This window comes from Rhinoderma darwinii, chromosome 3, assembly GCF_050947455.1.
Source record: "Rhinoderma darwinii isolate aRhiDar2 chromosome 3, aRhiDar2.hap1, whole genome shotgun sequence".
In the NCBI taxonomy this organism is placed as follows: domain Eukaryota; kingdom Metazoa; phylum Chordata; class Amphibia; order Anura; family Rhinodermatidae; genus Rhinoderma; species Rhinoderma darwinii.
Window position 1 is genome coordinate 332,609,780 of NC_134689.1, and position 10,678 is coordinate 332,620,457.

At 45.7% G+C, this 10,678-nt stretch overlaps 1 pseudogene; it reads left to right on the forward strand.

Annotated features, from left to right (window-relative positions):
- The first annotated feature begins 785 nt into the window (after positions 1-785).
- On the forward strand, positions 786-2,779 carry LOC142750479 (heat shock cognate 71 kDa protein pseudogene; annotated as a pseudogene).
- The last annotated feature ends 7,899 nt before the right edge of the window (positions 2,780-10,678 follow it).

Genomic DNA, 10,678 nt, shown 5'->3' on the forward strand with positions numbered 1-10,678 from the left:
CTTTGCCCATTCCCCAGAGACCTTGGACCCATATCTCCATGTATTTTATCAACGATCTGCCTCCATCTCAAGGCAAGTCGGTGGTGTGGGTTGTAGTAGACCGCTTTAGTAAGATGTGCCACTTTGTGCCCCTCAAGAAACTACCCAATGTCTCCATGGGGGTTCCTGTCAATATTGTTTCTGACAAAGGGGTATAATTTGTTTCATTGTTTTGGAGAGCTTTCTGTAAAAAGTTGGAGATTGATCTGTCCTTCTACTCAGCCTTCCATCCTGAAACTAATGGCCAAACTGAGAGAACTAATCAGTCTCTAGAACAATATTTAAGGTGTTTTATCTCCGACTGTCAATATGATTGGGTCTCCTTCATTCCCCTCGCCGAATTTTCCCTTAATAACCGGGTCAGTAACTCGTCAGGGGTCTCCCCCTTCTTCTGTAATTTTGGGTTTAATCAACGGTTCTCCTCCGTTTCACCTGGTGGTTCCAACAATCCCAAGGTAGATGTCGTTCATCGGGAACTGTGCACAGTCTAGGCCCAGGTTCAGAAGAACCTAGAGGCGTCCCAGAGCATACAAAAGACTCAGGCAGATAGAAGACGTTCTGCTAACCCCTTGTTTGTGGTCGGGGATCTGGTGTGGCTGTCTTCAAAAAATTTGCGTCTTAAAGTTCTGTCCAAAAAAAAATCGTTTTCTCCCCGGTATATAGTCATTGAGGTCCTTAACCCTGTCTCCTTCCTGCTGGAGTTACCCCCGACTTTTCAAATACACGACGTGTCTCATTTCACCAGCACGCGGCTCGGAGACGGCGAGCAGCTCAGTAGATCCAAAGCAACCGCAGTGCAGGAATCATGTCTAAGGGACCAGCAGTCGGTATCAATCTCGGCACCACCTACTCATGTGTGGGGGTCTTCCAGCATGGCAAGGTTGAGATCATCGCCAATGACCAGGGCAACAGGACCACCCCCAGTTATGTGGCCTTCACCGACACCGAGAGGTTGATTGGCGATACTGCCAAAAATCAAGTTGCCATGAACCCAACAAACACAGTTTTTGATGCCAAGCGACTGATCGGGCGCAGGTTTGAGGACGGCGTTGTACAATCTGACATGAAGCACTGGCCGTTCAATGTTGTGAGTGACAGCGGAAGACCCAAGGTTGAAGTGGAATACAAAGGAGAGACCAAGTCTTTCTATCCAGAAGAAATCTCCTCCATGGTCTTGACAAAGATGAAGGAGATTGCAGAAGCTTACCTCGGCAAGATCGTGACCAATGCTGTGATCACTGTTCCGGCCTACTTCAATGATTCCCAGCGTCAGGCTACCAAGGACGCCGGCACAATTTCTGGCCTCAACGTTCTGCATATCATTAATGAGCCGACTGCGGCCGCCATTGCCTATGGATTGGACAAAAAGTTTGGTGCAGAAAGGAACGTGTTGATCTTTGATCTGGGTGGTGGCACTTTTGACGTGTCTATCCTCACTATTGAAGACGCCATCTTTGAAGTGAAGTCAACAGCCGGAGACACTCATCTGGGTGGTGAAGACTTTGATAACAGAGTGGTGAATCACTTCGTAGCAGAATTCAAGAGGAAACACAAGAAAGATATCATTGACAACAAGCGAGCTGTTCGCCGTCTCCGCACCGCCTGCGAGCGTGCAAAGCGTACCCTGTCATCCAGCACCCAGGCTAGCATTGAAATCGACTCTCTGTATGAGGGCATTGACTTCTACACCTCAATCACCAGAGCTCTCTTTGAAGAACTGAACGCCGATCTCTTCAGGGGAACCCTGGATCCGGTAGAAAAGGCTCTCCGCGATGCTAAGCTCGACAAGTCACAGATCCACGACATCGTGTTGGTCGGTGGGTCCACACGTATCCCCAAGATTCAGAAGCTGCTTCAGGACTTCTTCAATGGAAAGGAACTGAACAAGAGCATCAACCCGGATGAGGCCGTGGCCTACGGGGCAGCTGTGCAGGCTGCCATCTTGTCTGGAGACAAATCTGAGAACGTGCAGGACCTCCTTCTGCTCGATGTCACCCCTCTGTCTCTGGATATTGAGACTGCTGGTGGAGTCATGACTGTCCTGATCAAGCGTAACACAACCATTCCCACAAAGCAGACACAGACCTTCACCACCTACTTCGACAGCCAGCCCGGTGTCTTGATTCAGGTATATGAAGGTGAACGAGCCATGACTAAGGACAACAATCTGCTCGGCAAGTTCGAGCTGACCGGCATTCACCCAGCCCCTCGTGGCGTTCCTCAGATTGAGGTGACATTTGACATTGATGCCAATGGTATCCTGAACGTGTCTGCTGTGGACAAGAGCACTGGCAAGGAAAACAAGATCACAATTACCAACGACAAAGGTCGTCTCAGCAAGGAAGACATCGAGCGCATGGTTCAAGAAGCCCAGAGGTACAAGGCTGAAGACGAGAAGCAGCGGAACAAGGTTTCCTCCAAGAACTCGCTGGAGTCTTACACTTTCAACATGAAGGCAACGGTTGAGGATGAGAAACTCCAAGGAAAGATCAGCGACGAGGACAAGCAGAAAATCTTGGATAAATGCAATGAGATTATCGCTTGGTTGGACAAGAACCAGACTGTAGAGAAGGATGAATTTGAGCACCAACAGAAGGAACTTGAGAAGGTCTGTAACCCCATCATCACGAAGCTGTACCAGAGTGCTGGGGGTATGCCAGGAGGAATGCCCGGAGGAGTGCCTCATCTGGACCCACCATTAAAGAGGTCGACTAAACGAACTGGAAATTCATTCCCCTGACAACTCCGAGGACACAATTGTTTTAATGGCCGTTTCAAATTAATTCCCACCTAAACTGCGGTAAAGTTTACTCTGGGGCATTAATACTTGAATTCACTCCATCAGACAAATGGAACGCCATTGCACTTTACTGTACTGTAACAAGCTTGTCCAGAGAAATAAATCTATTTAACTGGAGAAAAAAATTAATTAAAAAAAATATAAAAATACACGACGTGTTTCATGCCTCCCTCCTGAAATGCTGCTCCCCCTCCTTGGCTACCTCGAGGAAACCTCCGGTCCGTGTTCTCACCCCTGAAGGGGTAGAATTCGAGGTGGCCAAGATTGTGGACAGCAGGATGGTCCAAGGTTTCCTCCAGTACCTGGGCCATTGGAGAGGATACGGGCCTGAAGAGAGGACTTGGGTACCCGCCCGGGATGTTTACTCTGGGGTATTGCTCAGGAGCTTCTATCTTCGGTTCCCCAATAAGCCAGGTACACCTATGAAGGGTCCAGTGGCCCCTCATAAAAGGGGGGTACTGTAAAGGATCTGCCAGACACAGCTTCTGTGTCGACGCCCGTGGTTAATCAGTCTGCATCTGCTCCTAGATCTGATCTAGATCTTTTCCATAAATGAATGTGCTGCGTATGGTGCAAAGTAAAAATGTACAATTTTCCCCAGATATGCCAATTCAGTGGCAAATATGTCATGCCCAGCTTATGTCACTGGAGAGACACACCCCAAAAATTGTTAAAAGGGTTCTCCTGGATATGGCGGTGCCATATATGTGGAAGTAAACAGCTTTTTGGGCACACTGTATGGCTCAGATGGGTTCAGTCAGGAGGTGATGCCTTTTCATTCTCTCGACACTCCGGTAAAGTTAATGTGGGAGTAAGTGGGAGCACAGCGTTATCTTGCGAGACCACGCTGTGCTGTGAGTACAGCTGAACATGAATGAAGAGAAGTGTATGGCGCTGATTGGTCAGCGTCATACACTTCTCTTTACTACGCCCACTTGGTCAAGAGTAAAAAAACGCCCACTTGGGCATTAAAAACAAAATAGCATAACACTTAAAATGCTCATAACTTTGTCAAAAATAAGCGTGTTTTTTTAAAATAAAAACACATTACTTATCTACATTAAAGCGCCTATTACATTAGGTAGAAGATAGGGCAGTTAGAAACTGATGACAGAGCCTATTTTTTTTTTTAAATCAGTTATTTTTTATTGAAGTTTCAAGATTAAACAATACAAAACATAACATACAAACCCTTTCCCTAACCCTCCCCCCAGGCACCATCTGATAGTACAGAAATAAAAGACATATGTGGTGAGACATATTCCAAACATCGAATAAACAATTCACCTGATAGCAAGTACAATACAGATGTAAAACAGACATAGGACTCTCTTAATCCCCCACCTCTCATCCCTTCCAGTATAGAAATTTAATTGACATACAATACAGAAGGCTTCACCCAGAAAAAGTCCATGGGCACAGTTTATGATACTGATTCCGATACACATAACCATGATCCCCATATGGAATAAAAAAATGTAAGCGCTTTACACTTTACGAACACAGCTTTTTCCTACACAATCATTTTATTCACTTTAGCAATGAATTCACTCCTAGTCGGCGGGGCGCCTTGTATCCAGTGTAATGCAATACATTTTCTAGCTATGTATAGCAGTCTTGCAATAGCAAGCCGCTCCTGGACAGAAGTCTGAATATGCGTAACACACCCCAAAATGCACTCCATAGGAGTCCCCTGAAGCGTAAGCCCATAAGCATCCTGATTCAGCTTCAGCACGTCTGACCAATATGAACTTAAATGTGGACATGACCACAACATATGCAGATGATCCGCCCCATCTTCCGAGCATCTGGGACAAGTAAAGTCACCCCGTACACCAATGTTGAAAATAAATTTAGGAGTCTTATATACTCTATGGATAATGTATAATTGAGAGATGTACCCAGCCTCACTAAGAGAAATATTCGGAACTGCTTCCATGATATCTGACCATTGTTCTTCAGAGATGGGACCCATATCCCGCTCCCATTTTCGAAAAGCAATCAAGGGGTACTTATCCAAAAATTTACTAAGCAACAGCTGATAAATGTTCGAGATAACCCCCGAAGTACCACTCCCAGTATGTAAGACAGCCAGCACCCCATCTGTATGTACATTCAAATCTACAACCTTCTTTTGGGCATCATATGCATGTCTTATCTGTAGATATTGGTAAAAGGAATTTCGAGGCAACCCAAATTCCTCCTGAAGCTGTTGATAAGTTTTAAATATATCATCCTGGAGCAACTGTGATACACGGGATATGCCCCTCGATTGCCAACCCTCAAATCCTTCAAGAGAGAAGAACTCCTGAAGTGCCCTATTGCCCCATATAGGCGTAAAAGCTGTGCATACCCCGATATCTCTAATGGACCGGACCTTATCCCAAACTTTACGCATTAGCGCATATGTGGGCATATTCCTACCCGACAGCAGAGAATGATCTGCTTCCAAAACTGTCAATAAAGCGGATGAACCAAACTGTAACTGCAAAATCGCACTATTAGATCCACTCTGTATAATTTCCCCCCACCCCTTAAAATGCTGGCATTGGAAAGCAAAGAAGTATAACCAAGGATTGGGTAGGGCCAGGCCGCCGTCATGCTTTGCACATTGTAGAATTTCCAATTTAAGTCTGGGGTGACCCTTACGCCATATTAGATCTCTAAAAAGTGCATTAACATAATAAAAGTCGCGTAAAGGAATTCATACAGGGGAGTTATGCAAAATGTACAATAATTGTGGCAATAGGATCATCTTGATAAGATTAACCCTACCTACAACCGACAAATATAACTTACACCAAGCCGATATTTTCATTTTGAATTTGACCAAGAGGGGTTGCAGATTAAGGGCAATATAATCAGAAGGAGAAGCCGAAACCACTATCCCCAAATATTTAAAGTGTTCAACACACCCCACAGACACATCATGAACCCTATTTATTTTAAAACCAGACAATGCACCAAAATTCTCAATTAGGGATATTGTTTCTGCCAGTGATCTGCCTACATCCCCCAAATAGAGAAGCATGTCGTCTGCATATAGCGCCACTTTTTCCTGCACAGAGCCATATGAAAATCCCTTAATATTATCGGACAAACATATGTGCGCTGCTAGGGGCTCCACTTCCACAGCAAACAGGAGGGGCGATAATGGGCATCCCTGTCTAGTTCCTCTTTCAAGAGCAAACCGAACAGATAATCCACCATTTGCCCTTATTCGAGCTGTAGGACAAGAATACAAGACCGTGATCCATGATATAAAGGACGATCCCAAACCCATAGCCTCCAAGGTGCACCAAAGATATTGCCACTCCACGCTATCAAACGCTTTAGCAGCGTCCAATGAAAGAATACATTATCCGCCTTCAGCTGAAGATTTAAAAATAAGCGTCTCAAATTCATAGTTGTGGACCTAGCAGGCATAAAGCCTGCTAAGGCAGAGCTAAGGCCTTCGCCAGAATCTTGACATTAGTTGACAGTAACGAAATCGGTCGGTAAGAATCATCTAATTGAGGACCACAATAATGGCCTCTTGCATAGAAGCCGGCAAAGAGCCATGTGCTAGTGAATGGTGAAACACTTCTAATAATTTGGGTAAAAGCACCTCAGAGTATTTTTTATAAATTTCCACTGGCAAACCATCCGCCCCAGGCGCCTTATCATTAGCCATCTGTTTGACCGCTTCTTCCAATTCCTCCTGGCCTCCCCTGACAGTTTAGAGAGTTGTGCTTTGGCTAAGAATGAGCAAATATCATTTGTGGATGGATGCACCTTAGAGGCATATAGATCAGAATAAAATTCCCCCAAAACCTCCAAGACCTCTGAGGTCTCCGTAACCATAGTGCCCCTCATCGTTTTTAAAGCAGCTATATGCGACACCCCTTGTGTGCCTTTGCCAGCATATGCCCAGCCTTCTCTCCTTCTTCAAAATAATTCTGCGCATAAAACTGACGTTTTCTACCCGCTACTGCTAAAAGATGTAAGTTTAATGCGTCTTGCGCATTTCATAAACTTGATTGATGTACCACAGTTGGGTTTGAAATAAATGCCGCCTCTGACCTACGCATTTCTTCATGTAATCTCTTATCCTCCGCCCTAGTTGCCGTTTTGTGCCTGCTAATTGCTTGCATAAACAAGCCTCTCAAATACGCCTTCATTGCATCCCAAACATAAGGAATAGAAGAGCCACAATTAATTTTAAAGTAATCCTCTATTCTCCGGCCAATCCAACTCGTTACCATCTATTTCAGTCATGGCGGCCTCCCCTTTTTCTGTTCTTTTGTCTGCAGTACGGCCTCTTCTTGACTCAAATAAGTCGAGTCGTGTACCCCCCTTTATTTTCCTCTTATAAAGCAGACACTGAAACAGAGTTGGAATTTAATGGCCACAGCAGCCGTTTATTATTCTCATAAATAACCATAACTTTAAATAACCATATAACATAACTTTTTTGAATTCCCCTCCGAGGAATTCAACATAACATACTTAACCATATGACCCTCTCCGGGTCAACAAAAGAATGACAGGGGCAAGTCCTTCAAGCCACCAATAATTTTTGTATTTACAGGCCAACTGCCCACCAATACCTTACCCCCAGCCGTAACCCGGCTCGGGGGCACCGATTACCTTTTTGCAGATGACCTCCACCATATATGTCACAGCCTTCAAAAGGGGTAACACCCTAAGAAGCCGATTTCCAACAAAATTGGGGGGTGCATCCCGTGATGCATTCCCCCCCACCATATTTTTCGACCTACTTCAAGGACTCCCCCCCGCAGCTGCAATGACAAAACCAGGATGAACACTTGACTTCTTCACACCAGTGTCCATCCCACCATATATATATAAAACTTTGACTCTCCAGGCTGGAAACCACCAGCCATCAAAACACCATCCAGCGACCACGATGAGACCCTGCAATCCACCATAGGGCGGGCGGGGACATGTTCCTGCTTCAGCATCCTAGCGAAGAGAGGGAGAGAAAGCACAGGAAAAGGTACATCCCCTTACTTCCCCCACCCCTTTTCTTACTAGCCCTCCTACTAGTTTATCCCCAACCCCCATAGGCCAATCCAACTCGTTACCCCTCCCATCTATTTCAGTCATGGAGGCCTCCCCTTATTCTGTTCTTTTGTCTGCAGTACGGCCTCTTCTTGACTAAAAAAAAGTCGAGTCGTGTACCTCCCTTTATTTTCCTTTTATAAGGCAGACACTGAAACAGAGTTGGAATTTAATGGCCACAGCAGCCGTTTATTATTCTCATAAATAACCATAACTTTAAATAACCATATAACATAACTTTTTTGAATTCCCCTCCGAGGAATTCAACATAACATACTTAACTATATGACCCCCTCCGGGTCAACAAAAGAATGACAGGGGCAAGTCCTTGAAGCCACCAATAATTTTTGTATTTACAGGCCATCTGCCCACCAATACCTTACCCCCAGCCGTAACCCGGCTCGGGGGCACCGATTACCTTTTTGCAGATGACCTCCACCATATATATCACAGCCTTCAAAAGGGGTAACACCCTAAGAATCCGATTTCCAACAAAATTGGGGGGTGCATCCCGTGATGCATTCCCCCCCACCACATTTTTTGACCTACTTCAAGGACTCCCCCCCGCAGCTGCAATGACAAAACCAGGATGAACACTTGACTTCTTCACACCAGTGTCCATCCCACCATATATATATAAAACTTTGACTCTCCAGGCTGGAAACCACCAGCCATCAAAACACCATCCAGCGACCACGATGAGACCCTCCAATCCACCATAGGGCGGGCGGGGACATGTTCCTGCTTCAGCATCCTGGCGAAGAGAGGGAGAGAAAGCACAGGAAAAGGTACATCCCCTTACTTCCCCCCACCCCTTTTCTTACTAGCCCTCCTACTAGTTTATCCCCAACCCCCATAGGCCAATCCAACTCGTTACCCCTCCCATCTATTTCAGTCATGGAGGCCTCCCCTTATTCTGTTCTTTTGTCTGCAGTACGGCCTCTTCTTGACTAAAAAAAAGTCGAGTCGTGTACCCCCCTTTATTTCCCTTTTATAAAGCAGACACTGAAACAGAGTTGGAATTTAATGGCCACAGCAGCCGTTTATTATTCTCATAAATAACCATAACTTTAAATAACCATATAACATAACTTTTTTGAATTCCCCTCCGAGGAATTCAACATAACATAACATACTTAACCATATGACCCTCTCCGGGTCAACAAAAGAATGACAGGGGCAAGTCCTTGAAGCCACCAATAATTTTTGTATTTACAGGCCATCTGCCCAACAATACCTTACCCCCAACCGTAACCCGGCTCGGGGGCACCGATTACCTTTTTGCAGATGACCTCCACCATATATGTCACAGTCTTCAAAAGGGGTAACACCCTAAGAAGCCGATTTCCAACAAAATTGGGGGGTGCATCCCGTGATGCATTCCGCCCACCACATTTTTCGACCTACTTCAAGGACTCCCCCCCGCAGCTGCAATGACAAAACCAGGATGAACACTTGACTTCTTCACACCAGTGTCCATCCCACCATATATATATAAAACTTTGACTCTCCAGGCTGGAAACCACCAGCCATCAAAACACCATCCAGCGACCACGATGAGACCCTCCAATCCACCATAGGGCGGGCGGGCGGGGACATGTTCCTGCTTCAGCGTCCTGGCGAAGAGAGGGAGAGAAAGCACAGGAAAAGGTACATCCCCTTACTTCCCCCCACCCCTTTTCTTACTAGCCCTCCTACTAGCTTATCCCCAACCCCCATAGGCCAATCCAACTCGTTACCCCTCCCATCTATTTCGTCATGGAGGCCTCCCCTTATTCTGTTCTTTTGTCTGCAATACGGCCTCTTCTTGACTCAAATAAGTCGAGTCATGTACCCCCCTTTATTTCCCTTTTTAAAGCAGACACTGAAACAGAGTTGGAATTTAATGGCCACAGCAGCCGTTTATTATTCTCATAAATAACCATAACTTTAAATAACCATATAACATAACTTTTTTGAATTCCCCTCCGAGGAATTCAACATAACATACTTAACCATATGACCCTCTCCGGGTCAACAAAAGAATGACAGGGGCAAGTCCTTGAAGCCACCAATAATTTTTGTATTTACGGGCCATCTGCCCACCAATACCTTACCCCCAGCCGTAACCCGGCTCGGGGGCACCGATTACCTTTTTGCAGATGACCTCCACCATATATGTCACAGCCTTCAAAAGGGGTAACACCCTAAGAAGCCGATTTCCAACAAAATTGGGGGGTGCATCCCGTGATACATTCCCCCCACCACATTTTTCGACCTACTTCAAGGACTACCCCCCGCAGCTGCAATGACAAAACCAGGATGAACACTTGACTTCTTCACACCAGTGTCCATCCCACCATATATATATAAAACTTTGACTCTCCAGGCTGGAAACCACCAGCCATCAAAACACCATCCAGCGACCACGACGAGACCCTCCAATCCACCATAGGGCGGGCGGGGAGGGACATGTTCCTGCTTCAGCGTCCTGGCGAAGAGAGGGAGAGAAAGCACAGGAAAAGGTACATCCCCTTACTTCCCCCACCCCTTTTCTTACTAGCCCTCCTACTAGTTTATCCCCAACCCCCATAGGCCAATCCAACTCGTTACCCCTCCCATCTATTTCAGTCATGGAGGCCTCCCCTTATTCTGTTCTTTTGTCTGCAGTACGGCCTCTTCTTGACTAAAAAAAAGTCGAGTCGTGTACCCCCCTTTATTTCCCTTTTATAAAGCAGACACTGAAACAGAGTTGGAATTTAATGGCCACAGCAGCCGTTTATTATTCTCATAAAT